Genomic DNA, 19491 nt, shown 5'->3' on the forward strand with positions numbered 1-19491 from the left:
ACCAAACAAATCGACAGCATCACCTGTCCACCAAACACACTATCCATACTTTGTGCAGTCTTCATCAATCAAATTACCCAGTGCATATGTTTTATTTTGAGTGAAGGGAAAACAGTCAAACAGTATCCCCCTCGTTGTGATGGGGGGATGGAGGGAGGGAAAAGTGGTCTGTCATCTTTGACAGCCCGATGCACAAGGCTGTGCCTCATCTCTCCAGACAGACGTGTGCGTTTCCCCACGTCTACCCCAGGTGCTACGAATAGGAGAGCTAAGAGAAGGGGAGACAACTTAAAGACAGTTAGGAAGGAGCTATCAATAGTTCATCACTAAGCTTGTTATGCACGCAAACACACAAAGAGGAAATGGCATCAGGAACAAACTCCTGCAGCGGTTCTCTCTGACTCTGATGGTTCTTTGCAACTGGATCCTGGATCCTGGACTACCTGACGGGCCCCTAAGTGGTGAGGGTAGGCAACAACCCAACAGCCTCGCTGACCCTCAACATGGGGCCCCTCAGGGGTGCATGCTTAGTCCCTTGCTAAAAATGATCAAAGACTTCAGCCACCCAAGTCACTGTTCTGTCTGCTAACACACGGCAAGTGGTACGTACCTATGCACCAAGTCTGGAACCAACAGGATCCTGAACAAGCCATAATTGTTCTAAATAATTAGTTAAATAGTTAACCAAATAGCTACTTGGACTATCTGCATTGACCCTTTTTGCACTAACTTTGTTACACCACGTACACGAGGCACGGGATGGGCCACAGAGCCGCTCACAGAAGACCGACCTAGCCCATGGGGAAGCGGGGAGGAGGAAGGGGGAGGGGTGGACCCCAACCCCGCTACACTGGCAACACTTTAAGGGGAATTGCGCTTATAATGGCGCTGACTAGGAAAACGTTCCCGCTGTTCTGTTCTTAGTTCCAGTCTGCACGTTCAAACTAAAACAATGTAACTAATAATGGCATCTTTATGCTTTCATTAATAAAACAATGATAAAAATACTCTTTCAAAATGCCGATGTTTATTTAGTTATGGATCCATAACGAATTACTATGGGAATAAATATCACTGAATTACAGAAATATTCTCCAATTCTATATATGTAATTATTGGCGGAGAGTCATGTCATATTTACTGTCAGCGATATACTGTAGGCCTATCGTAGGCGACATGAGTCTCACTAGTGTTGAGTAATTTGCTGTCTTGTTTCTTTTAAAGAGCATATTGAAGTTAGAAGCAATAGCCTACAACTATTTTAGCATCTTTTTGCGCTGCTCTGAGACAAGCATGGGGACTGGTCTTGCTAAATCAATGAGATTTTATTTTCACTGAATCTCCATTTGGGTAGTAGTTAGACGAGAATTAGAAAATTAGGGTGTAGAAATGTTATGCTCTTAGTGTAACCTTTATTCAACTGGGCGAGTCAGTTAACTTCTCTGCGCTACGGATCCCTTTAGCGGGATCATTTTCCTAAACAACCGCTGAATTGCAGGGCGGAAAATATTACTACAAATATTTATAATCATGCAATCACAAGTGAAATATACCAAAACACAGCTTAGCTTGTTGTTAATCCACCTATCGTGTCAGATTTTGAAAATATGCTTTGCAGCGAAAGCAATCCAAGCTTTTGTATCAATCAATGCTAGAACAGTTAGCCTTATATTAGCTTGGTTAGCTTGGTTACGAAAGTCAGAAAAGCAATCAAATGAATCGCTTACCTTTGATAATCTTCGGATGTTTGCACTCACGAGACTCCCAGTTACACAATAAATGTTCTTTTTGTTCGATAAATATTACTTTTATAACAAAAAACGCCATTTGGGTTGCGCGTTATGTTCAGAAAACCAAAGCCTCGTTCCGTTCGACGAAAATTCCAAAAAGTATCCGTAATGTTCGTAGAAACATGTCAAATGTTTTTTATAATCAATCCTCAGGTTGTTTTTAACAAACATAATCGATAATATTTCAACTGGACCGTAACCTATTCAATAAAAGAGAGAAAAAAAATGGAGAGCTACCCCTCTCGCGCACAGGAACTAATCAAAGGACACCTGACTACTTTTGAAAAATCTCGCTCATTTTTCAAAATAAAAGCCTGAAACTATGTCTAAAGCCTGGTCACAGCCTGAGGAAGCTATTGGATAAGGAATCTGGTTGATACACCTTTAAATGGAAGAAAGACGGGCAAGGAAACACAGATACATTTTTTTTTTATCACTTCCGGGTTAGATTTCCTCAGGTTTTTGCCTGCAGAATCAGTTTTGTTATACTTACAGACAATATTTTGACCGTTTTGGAAATTTTGGAGTGTTTTCTATCCTAATCTGTAAATGATAGGCATATTCTACGATCTGGACCTGAGAAATAGTCCGTTTACCTTGGGAACGTTATTTAAAAAATCAAAAGAAATCTGACCCCTAGCGTCAAGATTAAGAACAAATTCTTATTTACAAGGACAGCCACTCCTTCCTCCCTGTCGGGGAATTGAATCCCGGTCTCCCGCGTGCCCGGCATTCTCTACTACAGCCATTATTGAAGGCTATCAAATGCTTCTCAAATATGCACTCTGGTGGTCAAACTAGCACTAAGTAGCATTAAATGGTACCAGTTGTTCACACTTAACGTGCCGTAGAATTATGCGGCGCCATGCAAGCTGCACCACAGTACGGTGCAACTTTTAAAGGAGGAACCACTGTTGGCTGCTGCTACTGTATATTATATGTCACTATTCCTTGTTATATGTACATATCTACCTCAATTACCTCATACCCCTGTATATCGACTCGGTACTGGTGTCACGGCCGTCAAAGGTGGACGAAAGTGCAGCGTGGTGAGTGTACATATTCCTTTTTATTTGAATGTCGCCAACAAAACAATAAACAATACAAAACAACCGTGAAGCTTAACAGGGCTATGAAGCCTCTAACAAAGTTAACTACCCACACGGAAAGGAGGGGAAAAGGGCTACCTAAGTATGGTTCCCAATCAGAGACAACGACAACAAGTAAAGGACATAGAATGCCCACCCAACTCACACCCTGACCAAACCAAAAAGAGACATAAAAAAGGCTCTCTAAGGTCAGGGCGTGACAACTGGTACCCCGTGTATATAGCTAAGTTATCGTTACTAATTGTGTATATTATTTTATGATTACATGTTTTGCTTTTTTATTATTTTTCTATTTTCTTTCTCTCTGCATTGTTGGGAAAGGCCCGTAAGTAATGATTTCACTGTTAGTCCACACGTGTTGTTTTTCAATACATCTAAATTAAATTTGGTTCTCTCTCTTTCACTGTCATTCTCTCACTCAGTTGTTTCTTCTCCACTACTTTAAACCGTTGTTTCTCTCATTCTGTTTTCTTGCTTCATCTGTTTTAGCCTTTTTCTTCCCCCCTTCCACTTTTCTAACCCCTTTATGTATTTTCCTTCACCCCCCATCCCTCTCTCTTTCTCGCTCTGCAAGCAACTCAAACTTGCTGAACTGAGTCAATTATATGGTTTCTTAGCTAAACACAATATTTACAACGGCTGGTACTGTGGGTGTTTATGATAGCTTATATTGTGTAGCCTGCAGTTTGTTCAGAGGTACTGTATGACTTGGTGAGAGCTTATGCAATGACAGGGGAGTGAGGCCTGAGGTCTGGTTAATGAGTTATGAGTCATTATAGCGCTAGACTATGTATATTTCTATGGCTTGAAAGGGTAATTTAAAAACAGTATTCTAACGATTGTATGTGTATAGGGTAGGCAGTCTTTCACCCAGTTGGCAACTGGCAAAATATGCTTTATTTTAAATCAAATAAAAAAGAGATTCATACCTCAATGGGATTTAATTTGATAAATAACCAATACAAATAAAATAAAACCTAAGTTAATAACATACTTCCTCCATTATCTTCCATTTTTCATCTACCGAACAATAATCAAACCTACTATTCCTGTGAGAGGAAACAGTGATAGTCTTAGATACTGGAGTCGAAACTGCTCCCATAACCAACCCATGAGCCCTGGTGTCAGTCTGTTGAATGCACGCTGAGGCAAAAAAATAAGTTCCGCTCTCTATTAGGCAGTAAAGATTAGGAAAGTCAAAGAGTGGTAGTGGTTTGGTTATTTTGGGCAGGGGTTGCTTTCAAACATTTTTACTGATGTTTCCCTATCCCGCGTAGCCTCTTTTTGAATACAGACGTACAATTTGAGGAATTAAAGAGGTGCGTTAAATGTTCTGCTCGTTGTTTTTGTTTTGATGTGGTCTGACGCTTCTTTGAAGAAAGTGGGAGAGAGTCAGTTTTTAAGAGGCTGTTTGGAAAGTGTTGCATATATCTGTCTTCATAACCCCCTCCCTTCTCAATGCACAAACACACCTTAGATCAGTGAGGGGCTGCTGAGACTGCATATGCAAATTTGGCAGATTGACAACTGTCCAAGCACAGATACATCAACAACCCACGGGCATGTGTAGAGAGATAAAGAGAGATAAAGAGAGATAAAGAGAGCGAGAGAGAGCGAGAGAGAGCGAGAGAGAGCGAGAGCGAGAGAGAGCGAGAGCGAGAGAGAGCGAGAGCGAGCGAGAGAGAGAGCGAGAGCGAGCGAGCGAGAGCGAGAGCGAGAGCGAGAGCGAGAGCGAGAGCGAGAGCGCGAGAGCGCGAGAGCGAGAGCGCGAGAGCGAGAGAGCGAGAGAGCGAGAGCGAGAGAGCGAGAGAGCGAGAGAGCGAGAGCGCGAGAGAGCGAGAGAGCGAGAGAGCGAGAGAGCGAGAGAGCGAGAGAGCGAGAGAGCGAGAGCGAGAGAGCGAGAGAGCGAGAGCGCGAGAGAGCGAGAGAGCGAGAGAGCGAGAGCGCGAGAGAGCGAGAGCGCGAGAGAGCGAGAGAGCGAGAGCGCGAGAGCGCGAGAGAGCGAGAGCGCGAGAGAGCGAGAGCGCGAGAGAGCGAGAGCGCGAGAGCGCGAGAGCGAGAGAGAGAGCGAGAGAGAGAGAGAGCGAGAGAGAGAGAGAGCGAGAGAGAGAGAGCGCGAGAGAGAGAGAGCGAGAGAGAGAGAGAGCGAGAGAGAGAGAGAGCGAGAGAGAGAGAGAGCGAGAGAGAGAGAGAGAGAGAGAGAGAGAGAGAGAGAGATCCTTAGCTGGCACTTTGAATCTACATTGACAGGCACTTGTCTGGGAGGCGCTCCACTTCCAAAAACCATAAATCTGGATAGAGGGGTGGCCAGAAGGGACTTTGACAGAGGCAATAATAAAATGCAAACAGAAATTAAAATTTTAAGAAGCAATTTCAATGAGGAAAAAAGAGAACTGTCAGCATTTCAATAATTGTTTTCTCCAAAGTTAGCTTTTTGTATTATTTAGAGAGAGATTCAAATCTGTCAATCTACGAATACATTTCTCACAAGGTGCTTAAAAGCAACCCAGACCTAAATTTCTAGTTAGAATAAAGCGAAAATCCAATTTGATTGCTTTTGAAACATGTTTCTCCACAGTGCCACTTTGATCGAATTATGTGGATTAGTTTACAACCTCCGCAGCTAACAACAACCATTCCCACGACTTTAGAGAACGTTCCCTTAGGAGTCTCATTCGATTTTTAACTAAAGTATTCATAGGAACGTTCCAGTGATGTTTAAGGACTGTTTCCAAGAGACCATTCCCTTCACGTCAAACAGAACTTACCCAGAACCTGCTTACAATGTTCTCCGAATAATCAATATTCATGTTCTAGACACTTCTCATTGCAAGAATAGTCTAGTTTTCTGAGGGTTAGGATAATATTTCATCAACATCACACCAAACAAACACAGACCATGGCTACCATGTTCTGAGAATAAAATAGATGAATGTTCTAGGCACGTTTCATGGGAATGCTGCAAGAACATTCATGTGTCCAATGGCGTTTAAAACATAGGCCATTCTGTCATTGTCCTCTTGAAGATTTTGTCTAGTTCCGAGCTTGTTCCAGGGATGTCCTTAAAGACCCTAAAAATGATGTTTCTTTACACACCCCTTGTTACTGTTGCCAAGCCCATCAAGGCCCTGATTGGTGAACCACTGATCCATTCACAGCACTTTGTTTGCAAGGTTAGGTACACCCACACACACAGTGCTGTTAACATACAATGTTTTCAATGTACAAATTTGACATAAATAATTACATTGTACAGTAATTACTGTATTATTCAACATATCCTCATCTGGGATTTGAACTCCCAACCTCATAGTTTACCTCATTCTGATCTTCCTGTTACACCATCATGTCTGTGTCAATGACTGATTTCACCTACAATGCTACACTTTGAACTACTGTATATCTCAGCTCTGTTACAGTTTATCGCTTTGGTGCTATTTTCACAAGTATGTGGTGAATTTCAAAAACTCTTAGTACAAACTTCAAACTGGTAACACTTGTAACACAGCTAATCTTGCGTTCAAAACCTTCCATTATTAATTATTTTTGCTTGTAGACAAATTGCACCACACAACCAAAATATACGTTTACAGAGCTGCCAACTCTCACACTGGCCGTGAGACACACCTCTTATATATCACGCATTGAAAAGGACTGCTTTTAAGTCCATTGTATAGTGGTTAACTTTTCAACTGTGTTCAAAATGGTTTTGAAATTGTAGCATCTGGGACTGCAATTTAACATCACATGCAGAACCTCTATTGTTGTCCTGTCTTGCCACAGCACTATGAACCGCTGCACACTGAAGCATATGATTGGTCTAGTTATGTAAGGGATCAAGGGGATTGTATGCACATTTGAAAGAAACGCCCCTCAAGATTAGAGTGGAGATGAATGGAGAGAGAGAGAGCGTTCTCCGCTAAGTTTATAAAACCGTAAAAAGAACAGCATGGTAGCACTGCTTTGTGCAGAATGTTGTCAACAAAAATAGGTTGCTGTTCCTCCTGTCCCTATCGCAGAATGCAGTCTTTTGACAGCATGTACTAAAATCGATTTAATTACTTGAATTAGTCCCCTCTGGTGATTGGCATGTAGCCTGTGACAATGAAAAGGCAGCAGACAGACCTAGTCGGTTTTAGCAGGGAAGTTTGGTAGGGTGACCTGATTTGTAAAGATGAAAATCTATTTTGTCAAGCAGATTGTGAGCCCAAAAGTGTCAATTTGATTCTCGAGGGGGGACAATGAATATACATTTAAAAAAGATTGATTAGGGTGTAGGAGCAGATTGATGTAATCTTGTCTTTATTTATTCTGTTAAGTTGAACAATTCTCATTCTTAACAAAGGGCTAAAATAAATGTATTCCTCACACTTACAGTATTTTATTATTTCACTTCTTCCCAAGTTTGCCAGTGTCTGATAAGCCTACTTGTGACTTTGAAAATTATTTATATGAGGCTATGTATTTTTGCAGCCATTCGTGAACATTTTTTAATAAGTCCTACAGATAAGCATTGAATATTAAATGCTCCAGGCCATTTTAGTATTGCGCACATCAATGTTCCCTCTAAGCTGTGCCCCCCGGGTATGCTGTGCAGAAGAAATATCAGCCCACACAGAGAAGCAGGAGGTATAACTTTACTTTCTAGAGTTTTCCCCCTTAGTTAATTAACACTATCAATGTTTCCTTTTACTGTGGGAATTGTGATCGAAACAACACAATATTAGCCACTTTCAATGCAGCATACCGAAACAAAACGACTTACTCAAGACTTAGTATGCAAAACGAACTATGCAAGAGAACCCTAGAGAGCTGTCATGGCGGACTGAACACAGCAGTGCAGAATGCCTCAAGACAAAAAGGTAATATTCAATATCTGTAAGTTTGACTAAATTTGAGCACTTCACTGCACATACTCGTGGGCAATAACCTTTAATCTGGATGACAACACAAAACAAATGATAAGGCTAGAGAAATTGATCGGCCAATATCACCAATACAATCAACACCCAAACATGTCGGAGAGTAAGCATGGAGTACCAATCCCCAAAAGAAAACGAGACTCCAACGGACACAGGCGATTCATGCTTTTCACCACCAGGAACGGTAAGTGTAGAAACCGACTTGCTAAGGTCGATTAATGATAAAGTGGGCATACTTGAACTAGTTAGTAAAGATGTAAAGGAGTTGAAGGCGAGCCTCGGGATGAGTGACGAAAAAGCTGCGACAACATAGAAAGAAACAAACAAGCTTAAAGGTAGCTTAAAAAGGAAAAACAATTCTGAGACAAGCCTTACATGAAATACAGACTTGATCTATGAGAGAAAATCTGGTACTTACTGGTATCAAAAGAAAATGAGGGTGAAGATCAAATGGCAACAAATGCATTCGTTGCCAAATGTGCATTCAATATTTGAAAGTGTGGTGAAAGAAACATTTCTTGAAGATCCCAAGCGGTACTGTTGACAAAATCAAACTAAAACGTGTACACTGTTTCAGACAGAGAGGACAGAGATATGAGTGCCCAATCGTTGCCAAATGTGCATTCTTTAAAGATAAAATAATGGTTAAAAGCCTGGGTAAAAGACTCGCTAGCACGAAAATAGGCATGAATGATCAGTTCCCGAAGGAAATACCCAATTGTTCCGAGACACCAAGACTACCATGGCTATTCTAAATGTAGTTTTCATAGATGTAACATCAAATACTATCCAAGGTAGGGTTTGTAATAAAAAAGGAAAACAATCAAATAAAGTAATACATTCAAGATAGGGAATGTTGTCAAATAATTAGTAGTTGACTTTCCGTTTATATCAATCAATCAAATGTATTTATTAAGCCCTTATTACATCAGCTGATGTCACAAAGTGCTGTATAGAAACCCAGCCTAAAACCCCAAACAGCAAGCAATGCAGGTGTAGAAGCACGGTGGCTAGGAAAAACTCCCTAGAAAGGCCAGAACCTAGGAAGAAACCTAGAGAGGAACCAGGCTATGAGGGGTGGCCAGTCCTCTTCTGGCTGTGCCGGGTGGATATTATAACAGTACATGGCCAAGATGTTCAAATGTTCATAGATGACCAGCAGGGTCAAATAATAATAATCACAGTGGTTGTCGAGGGTGCAACCTCTCAGCACCTCAGGAGTAAATGTCAGTTGGCTTTTCATAGCCGATCATTCAGAGTATCTCAACCACTCCTACTGTCTCTAGAGAGTTGAAAACAGCAGGTCTGGGACAGGTAGCACGTCCGGTGAACAGGTCAGGGTTCCATAGCCGCAGGCAGAACAGTTGAAACTGGAGCAGCAGCACGGCCAGGTGGACTGGGGACAGCAAGGAGTCATCAGGCCAGTTAGTCCTGAGGCATGGTGCAAGGGCTCAGGTCCTCCGAGAGAGAAATAAAGAGAGAAAGAGAGAAAGAAAGAGAGAAAAAGAGAGAGATAATTAGAGAGAGCATACTTAGATTCACACAGGACTCCGGATAAGACAGGAGAAATACTCCAGATATAACAGACTGACCCTAGCCCCCCGACACATAAACTACTGCAGCATAAATACTGGAGGCTGAGAGGGGTTATTGAAAGATAGAATAATTATTGAAATAATAGTTCAAATATAAGGAACTGGAACACAAAAGTACTCAAAAGCCTGAAATTATGTAGGAATCAACATGGTACGGATAAAACATAGCAAAAAAAGGACATACTGTAGAAGGCACAGTATGTAGGTATGTGCGGGTGTATTGTGATGGAAGGTGGGGTGTGTGTTTTTGTGTTGGGAAAAGTGTGAAGTTAAGGGAGTGAAAAAGGAAAATGGTTGCCAATGCAATGTGTGTCTGCGAGCAGGAGTTGTGACAGAAAGCTTTCAATTTTGTGCAGTTATGGGATATACATTTTAAAATAAATATAGTTTATAAAAATGTATTGTCTTATCATGATGGAAAGGTCCTCAACCTTATAACCTAGACACCCACCTGAGAAACCCATACACTAAGGAGAAGCCCTTATCTGTTTTATAGGCCTACTGCATGTAGCCTATATGCAGCCAAGACAGAAAGATAAATGTGGTCAGAGAGCCACTAAAGCAGCGCCGAACCCTCAAGATTCTGAGCCTGCCTGACATGGTTGTTCCTACAAAGCCAAAGCCCCCGGATGGGTGAGCGTAACATACAAGGAATTTCTCAAAGCTGTTAATGAAAACCTTGACGACCTTGTACCTAGCCGGTGGGGATTCCGGTGGGGTGGCCCCACCCAGGTAGTAGCAGTGCTGGCAATACTAGCTGCAGTAACCCATGGGGAGGGGGTCACACTCAGACATTCAGAGAGGGGACAAATTATTGTGGCCCTGGTGGCACAAAATAAATCAAAGATCTGACTGCACAGAGATGCTTGGAAAAATGGTCACAACGGGGGACCAGCGTCTGTGTGTTTCAGGGGAAGGGGGTGTATCATAGCTCCATTAGCTAGGACGTAACATTGGTTAATCAAATCACCCCATTCGTGTTAAATGTTGCATGCCTTCTCAAACAGCTGCAACTCTATATGCATTCACACATCAAGTCCTTCTTGAGTTGGGCTCGGGGATGGAACAACTGTTGAACATCTGAGTTTGTGGGAGAAGTGTGTGTGTGTGTGTGTGTGTGTGTGTGTGTGTGTGTGTGTGTGTATCCCACATCTTTTCTGTAGGGTAATGTTAGGAACAATATAGAATGAATCACAATAATTGTTTCCTAAAATAATAATTGCTTGCCAAAAATGTAATTTTTGTAATGTCAATCCTGGTTATAGGTAACAATCCTTGAACTTCCTAGATTATTGCGCATATTATTTGTTAATTGTGGAAATGAAGATACAAAAGTTTTTATAATATATATATGTATTTTTTGAAACAACTGTATATAATAGAATCGAGGTGAGGGTGTTGGAAATGCTTTTGGCGTTTAATCTGCTTCTGTTCTGTGGGTGGCACTGTGTGCTCTTTTTGAAGGATGGGTCCCAGTCTCTCAGGGGCCCTGGGATCCTGGGGGATGGGGGTGGTCTGCCAGTCACTAGGACGACAACCCAACTTGGGATGGGGGGAGGTTTTAGCGGGTGGAATAGTGGAGAACAATTGGAGGTTTACTTAGTGTAAAAATCATGGTATAGCTACAGTGTATGGACACTCAATCATTATGGTACTTTTTAATGGTAAGTTTACAAAAATATATTATGATGAATAGAATTGAAACTTGTAACTCATTATGGTAAATGGTGAAATAAGTATAGCCAGTTATAATTGCAATGGCTTAGCAGATGATAAGAAAAGACTATCAGTATTTACCGGACTAAAAGAGAAGGAAAATAATGTATGTTGTTTACAGGAAAATCATTCAACAATTTTAAATGAAGTTGTGTGGAAAAAGGACTTACATATATATACAGTATGTCACGGCCGTCAAAAGAAGTGGACCAAGGTGCAGCGTGGTGATCGTAAATTTTCCTTTTATTTTAGAAATGTCGCCAACAAAACAACAAACGAAAGAAACAACCGTAAAGCTTACAGGGCATTAGTGCCACAAACAAAGTTAACTACCCACACTGAAAAGAGGGAAAAAGGGCTACCTAAGTATGATTCCCAATCAGAGACAAAGATAGACAGCTGTCCCTGATTGAGAACCATACCCGTCCAAAACATATAAATAAAGAAACATAGAATGCCCACCCCAAATCACACCCTGACCAAACCAAATAGAGACATAAAAAGGCTCTCTAAGGTCTGAGCAAAGGAAAACGGAAGGAAAAGCAACCAACAAGTGCTCAGCATTTGTGGGAACTCCTTCAAGACTGTTGGAAAAGCATCCCAGGTTAAGCTGATTGAGAGAATGCCAGGAGTGTGCAAAGCTGTCATCAAGGCAAAGAGTGGCTACTTTGAAGAATCTCAAATATAACATATTTTGATTTGTTTAACACTTTTTTGGGTACTACATGATTCCCTATGTGTTATTTTATAGTAAAAATAAAGAAAACCCCTTGAATGAGTAGGTGTGTCCAAACTTGTTGATGGTACTGTAGGTCTGGATTAAAGTCATTGCATGCCTCATCCATAGCCTGAAGGAGGGTGGTACGCTCATGGGGATGGCAATCATACATCTTCCACCTGTATTTGAATCGTGTATTCTATTTTCCAGTATTGTACTTAGGTATTGTAGTGGTCCTGTATGTGGCTCAGTACATAAGATGCATGGCACAATTTTTTTTAAACCTTTATTTTATCAGGGAGTCATACTGATATCAAGCTCTCTTTTACAGATGAGCCCTGAGTTATTCTGATCAAAAGTATAAACGCAACATGCAACAATTTCATAGATTTTACTGAGTTACATTTCATATAAGAAAAATCTGTCAATTGAAATAAGTGTATTAGGTCCTAAATCTATGGATTTCACATGACTGGGCAGGCCCACCCACTGGGGAGCCAGGCCCAGCCAATCAGAATGGGTTTTCCCCACAAAATGGCTTCATTACTAACAGAGATACTGCTTAGCAGCCCCTCCTGCAGGTGAAGAAGCCGGTCCTTGGCTAGCGTAGTTATACTTGGTCTGTGGTTGTGAGGCCGTTTGGACGCACTTCCAAATTCTCAAAAATTAAGTTTGAGGCAGCTTATGGTAGAGAAATTAACATTCAATTATCTGGCAACAGTTCTGGTGGACATGCTCATGCTGTTTAATCAGCTTCTTGATATGCCACACCTGTCAGGTGGATGCATCATCTGTGCAAAAACTTTGAGAGAAATATACTTTTTCTATAAATGGAACATTTCTGGGATCTTTTGTTTCAGCTCATGAAACATGCGACCAACACTTTACATGTTGTTTTTATATTTTGCTCAGTATACATAAGTTACAGAAAATACAGAAAATATAAATACAAAATGCAAGCAGAAAGAAAAACAGTCATAAAAAACAAACACATTCATCAGTAATAAGGTCCTCAATCAGCTTTCTGAATTGCCCTAGAGGCACCAGAACATCAAATTGAAAGAACATTTTGAGATTGTTTCACAAATAAGGTGCAAGAAAACTTAAAGCTGATTTAACTCAGTAGAGACCAAAGCAATCTCCAGAGTTAGCCATCCCTGAGACCGAGTGTGATAACTCTTATTACTAAAGTGTACTAATGATGTTAGGTACAGTGGGACTTTTTGTAAAATGGCTTTATAAATGAAGACATAGCAATGTACTGTATCAACCTACATGACATCAAAGAGGGCCTACTAACTTTCTGGTAGATAATTTAATGATGAGTACTAAAATAGTAGTTCAGATAGAGCCTGGTCAACCGTGGGGACCACAGCGTACACAACAGTATCATCAACATACAAGTGCAGGTAAACTAATTTTACAGACAAGTCAATATTGTTAATGTAAACAGTAAAAATTAAAGGACCCAGAATCGACCCCTGCGGGACACCTTTTGTAATATCCAGGAAACCGGATTTAACACAAATCGCTAGATTTATATACGTTCTATCTGTCTTTTTTTTAACCAGTTACATGCAGCCCGGTCTTGGCAAATTGAGGAAAGCCTCTTAATTAGCAGTGAGTGATCAACAGTTTTGAAAGGTCAATGAAGTGGGCAGCACAATGTTGCCGTTTGTCCATACAGTTAACCACATCTATACCTAGGAATGCAGCAGAGATAGTGCTATGACCTGTTCTAAAACCCGACTGATGTACATTTAGAATTTATTTCAAAGATAAGAAAGATCTTCGCTGAGAATTAATCAAGGATTCTAATATTTTAGCTAGGCAAGAAAGTTTAGAAGTAGGCCGATAATTATTAAGGTAACAAGGGTCACCACCTTCGTGAAGATAGTACCAGATATAATTGTCAAATAAAAAATATGGGTTAATGATTCAGCAATCAGTGGGGCAGAGAGCTGCAGCAAAAATGGATCAAGCATATCAGCCCCAGTGGATTTTTTTAACATCAATCTTAAGCAAAGGATCTAGCACATCACAGATAGTACATTGTTGAAATGAAAACAAAGATTCACTGGAAGTTGACAGGTTAACCGTCAATTCAGCTAGAGGCTGGCAGAGGGAAGAGCAGTCGATGGACTGAACAGGATCAACTACGCCACAGTTTCTCTCAAATAAAAAGCCTTCCAAGATCAAATTATTTTTAAATGCATCACTTAACCCATTCTTCTCAGTTATGATGCCAGAATTAGACAGAACTTGCTTAGGCAGGGAAGAAGAGGAATTTTACTCTTCAGACCTCCCTCAAGTCGCTGGATGCAGGGCACGAACTGGGAGAACAGTTTTGGCAGAACTCAGTCCACCCCGATGAAGTTCCCGCTAAAGTAGTGGAGATGCTGCAGGGGACCAGAGTGGCTGCCAATGTTCCATTCCGGGTGTGCACAGGAGGTATTGGCTGTGGCTCCTGTTGCAGGGTTGGGCTGGGGGGCAGGAGTGTCCCAGGCCTGACCTGGGGATGGGAGTAGGGAGGGTAACCAAAACTAGCCTTGGCGGGAGGTTGTGGGTGGAATTCAGACAGGTGGTGTGGAGGGCAGCGTGGCTGGCGAAGCACCAAACTCTCAGCATATGTAGGCTGATTATGTGAATGGTGTGGACTGTATCATGTGGTGCACTACCCTTGACAGTGTTTTGCCAGACCCTGGGGTAGGGGTTGGTGCTGTGTAGAGCTGGGCTGAGTTGGGGTGGGCCTGGTTTGGTAGAGCTGTGCTGTGATGGGCTGGGTCTGGTAGAGCTGTACTGAGGCGGCCAGTTCTGGTTGAGTTGTGCTGTGATGGGCCGGGTCTGGTAGAGCTGTGCTGTGATGGGCCGGGTCTGGTAGAGCTGTGCTGTGATGGGCCGGGTCTGGTAGAGCTGTGCTGTGATGGGCCGGGTCTGGTAGAGCTGTGCTGTGATGGGCCGGGTCTGGTAGAGCTGTGCTGTGATGGGTCGGGTCTGGTAGAGCTGTGCTGTGATGGGTCAGGTCTGGTTGAGCTGTGCTGTGATGGGCCGGGTCTGGTAGAGCTGTGCTGTGATGGGCCTGGTCTGGTAGAGATGTGCTGTGATGGGTCAGGTCTGGTAGAGCTGTGCTGTGATGGGTCAGGTCTGGTAGAGCTGTGCTGTGATGGGTCAGGTCTGGTAGAGCTGTGCTGTGATGGGTCAGGTCTGGTAGAGCTGTGCTGTGATGGGTCAGGTCTGGTAGAGCTGTGCTGTGATGGGTCAGGTCTGGTAGAGCTGTGCTGTGATAGATATGGTCTGATTGAGCTGTGCTGTGATGGGTCAGGTCTGGTAGAGCTGTGCTGTGATGGGTCAGGTCTGGTAGAGCTGTGCTGTGATGGGTCAGGTCTGGTAGAGATGTGCTGTGATAGATATGGTCTGGTAGAGCTGTGCTGTGATGGGTCAGGTCTGGTAGAGCTGTGCTGTGATGGGTCAGGTCTGGTAGAGCTGTGCTGTGATGGGTCAGGTCTGGTAGAGATGTGCTGTGATAGATATGGTCTGATTGAGCTGTGCTGTGATGGGTCAGGTCTGGTTGAGCTGTGCTGTGATGGGTCAGGTCTGGTTGAGCTGTGCTGTGATGGGTCAGGTCTGGTTGACCTGTGCTGAGGCGGTCCTGGACTGGTATCATGGGAGGGAGGTTTTAGGGGGAATTGAAGAGGGTGGTGTGCAGGGCAGGGTGGCCGGCAATGCTCCAAACTCTGCATGGGGCCTCTTTTAATGCATACGGCTTGGGCATAGCTCAGTGTGTCCACATGCAATTCCCGGTAGAGAAGTGGTGGAGGGTGGTGTGGGGGGGGGGGGGAGTGTTTATGGCTGTTCTCCAGTTTCTGTGAAGCGCCACTGGATGCAGGTATAACGGAGCGTCTCATTTGTCTCAGGGAGTTGGTGGCTGGTTTGCTGCTCCTGTGGGGTGAGGTGAGGTGGGATGGCCACCCAGAGCAACATCCTTTCACGTTCTGGCAAAGGTGGGGACTGTCTCTTCGTACAGGTGTACATTGTTGTAAAGACAGTCCAGACTGAGGGTTGGATGGTGTCCCGAGAGAGGCTGGCATTTATCCTCTGGATGGTGGCAGGGTGGAAATGTCTTCTCTGGAGTAGGGTAGATATTACAATCTTCGCAAGAGGAAAGATGGTGGAGGACTGCTCTATCATTCCCCTTAGGGATGTGGCCACCCTCCCCTGTTGGGCAAGCAGATAATTGGACCACGTGTGAATGATGATGACTGGGGGAGCCAAGCTGGGCCACAGTCAAGAGCTCCATAGCTCTCTCCTGTGTGGCACAATAACTTTGCCCCCTTTTAATTTGGGAAAAGTTTATTATCTAATATAAACGTTCCATTGGAGTCCATCATTAATATAATGTCTGGTTTCTCGTCAGGTCTGTGGAGGATGGCAGGAGTGATGGGAGTAATTATGGGGTTGTCCTCAACAGTTTCATTGCACATTGCAGCCCCCGGATCTCATTCCTATGCGGACGCACCAGGCTGATCTCCTCCTCTATAAGATGCTGTGGTACTGCAGGTGCATGTGTGAGAGAGGCATGCTCGGGGCTTTGTCTGCTCAGGCGAGGAACACTGGGGACTACATACTGGGAGAGGTTAAGTGGACAGCGGAGAGATTAAGTTCAGCAACAAGAGCTTTTATTTGGTCGAAGTAGTGGACATATTGATCCAGACTGGCCTCCGAACCTTGAACCATCACATTGCTGATATTATAAATATTAATGTTACATTTGGAGGTGGAATCAGTGTACCATTTGCCTCATTGTTTTGTTTTCTGACATTAACCTGTTGGGGATGGGGGCGCTGTTTAGACTACTTATGCTAATTTGGCTAATTTTTTAAACGGCTTCCCACAAAATCCTTGATCGTACAATATGCATATTATTATTATTATTGGATAGAAAACAGTCTATAGTTTCTATAGGAGTTGAAATTTTGTCTCTAAGTGGAACAGAGCCCATTCTACAGCAATTTCCCTGACATGGAGTCAGATTTGAGAAATGTTGGCCACTGTTCTGAAGTCATTTAAAAGGGCACTGTCGTTGCTATGACTATACGGACACTTCTTACGTCTTCCCCTGGATGCCTTTACGTGATGACGATTCCAACGGGGTCGATTGCGCGTTCACAGGCCCTACAAATGAAAAAACCCTGAAGCTAGTCATTCTTTGGGAGCTGCGTCATGAGCCAAGAGGACACCGGCGCGCACTTGTTCCAAGCGTTAGTTTAGCCTGTTATATTTCTCCGGTCATCTTTTCACTCGTTATAGGAGTTAAAAACATCATAAGGTAGTTAATTTAAAGCGTTTTATAGCAATTTATATCCGTTTAGTGCGATTTTGGGACATTTATTTTTGCAACGATGTGAAAAGTTGGGCACGCTTTTCAATTCATCCCGAACGCAGTTGACATTTCCACATGGCAAGAGGACAGCTTTCCACCAAAAGACGATTTCTCCCAAGAAAGGATCCTTTGCCCAAGATACTGATGGAAGAACAGCTCAAGGTAGGACATTTTTATTATGATAAATCGTGTTTCTGTCGAAACATTTTAGTGGCTTAGGACGCCATGTTTTTTGACGTAGCTTCGCTTGGCGCAAACTGTATTGAAAAGTAAGGATAAATTAAAAAATGTAATAACGCAATTGTATTAAGAATTAAATTGTCTATCAATCCCTGTCCACCCTGTATTTTTTAGTCACGTTTATGAGTATTTATGTATAAGAGTAGATCACTGTCTAAGTGGCGCAAGGATATTTTCTGACCAACTGAGCTACATTTCACATTGTCTAACCATGATTTTGGGGGCTAAATATAAACATTTTCGATCAAACTGTATATGCATGTTGTAATGTGATGTTACAGGAGTGTCATCGGAAGAATTCTGAGAAGGTTAGTGAAAAAATTAATATCTTTTGGCGATGTTGACTTTTATCGCTCACTTTGGCTAGAATCAATGCTGGGCTGCTAATTGCTATGTGCTAAGCTAATATAACGATTTATTGTGTTTTCGCTGTAAGACACTTAGAAAATCTGAAATATTGTCTGTATTCACAGGATCTGTGTCTTTCGATTCGTGTATGCTGTGTATTTTTACGAAATGTTTGATGATTAGTAGTTAGGTAAACACGTTGCTCATTGTAATTATTCTAGTCCATTTGTGATGGTGGGTGCAATTGTAAACTATGAAGTCTACCTGAAATATGCACTTTTTTCTAACAAAACCTATCCCATACCATAAATATGTTATCAGACTGTCATCTAATGAGTTTTTTTGTTGGTTAGGGGCTATAAATATCTTAGTTTAGCCGAATTGGTGATGGCTACTGGTGTTGGTGGACAAATAAAAGATGGTGGATTATGCTAATGTGTTTTTAGGTAATAGATGTACATCTTTACATATTGTGTCTTCCCTGTAAAACATTTTAAAAATCGGAAATGTTGACTGGATTCACAAGATCTGTGTCTTTCATTAGCTGTATTGGACTTTAATGTGTGAAAGTTAAATATTTTAAAAAAATATTTTTTTTGAATTTCGCGGCACTGGTTTTTCAGTGGGGGGGGGGGGGGGTGCCGCTAGCGCCACGCTGATCCTAGACAGGTTAAGTTGATTGCTGGTCTTGTGGAGAACTGTGTACCAAGCATTAGGATCATCCGTGTAGAACAGAAGGGCTTCTTTTATTTCCTCATTCGCTTTTAGGATTAAGTCTGTCCTCGGAGTCTCTGCGGATTCTCTTAGCAACTTATTTTTGAATGTCTTTTTTCCTGACTCACTTGTAACATTTTGAGGATATGTGACGGCAAGATCTCTGAAACATTGCTTAGAGAATTCATCCATCTTCATCTCCATGGTGACTTCTTTCAAATATATGAAGATACTCTCAATGCTCAGAATGTTCTCACCTTTCCAGGTGCTCTTTTGCTTGTTTGTTTCTTCATCTGTATGCTTGTTTTACTATCAGGGCCTGAAAAAGCAACACTAGACTTGGGTATTTGTTTTTATTTATATATATATATAATACTTATTTTCCACCATAATTTGCAAATTAATTCATTAAAAATCCTACAATTTGATTTTCTGGATTTTTTTTCTCATTTTGTATGTCATATTTGAAGTGTACCTATGATGAACATTACAGGCCTCTCTCATCTTTTTAAGTGGGAGAACTTGCACAATTGGTGGCTGACTAAATAATTTTTTGCCCCACTGTACAGTTGAAGTCGGAAGTTTACATACACCTTAGCCAAATACATTTAAACTCAGTTTTACACAATTCCTGACATTTAATCAGAGTAAAAATTCCCTGTCTTATGTCAGCTAGGATCACCCATTTATTTTAAGAATGTGAAATGTCAGAATAATGGTAGAGAGAATTATTTATTTCATACACTCAATTAGTATTACACTCAATCATACACTCAATTAGCATTTGGTAGCATTGCCTTTAAATTGTTTAACTTGGGTCAAACGTTTCAGGTTGCCTTCCACAAGCTTCCCACAATAAGTTGGGTAAATTTTGGCCTATTCCTCCTGACAGAGCTGGTGCAACTGAGTCAGGTTTGTAGGCCTCCTTGCTCGCACACGCTTTTTCAGTTCTGCCTACA

Source organism: Salvelinus fontinalis, chromosome 22 (genome assembly GCF_029448725.1).
Source record: "Salvelinus fontinalis isolate EN_2023a chromosome 22, ASM2944872v1, whole genome shotgun sequence".
Lineage (NCBI taxonomy): Eukaryota > Metazoa > Chordata > Actinopteri > Salmoniformes > Salmonidae > Salvelinus > Salvelinus fontinalis.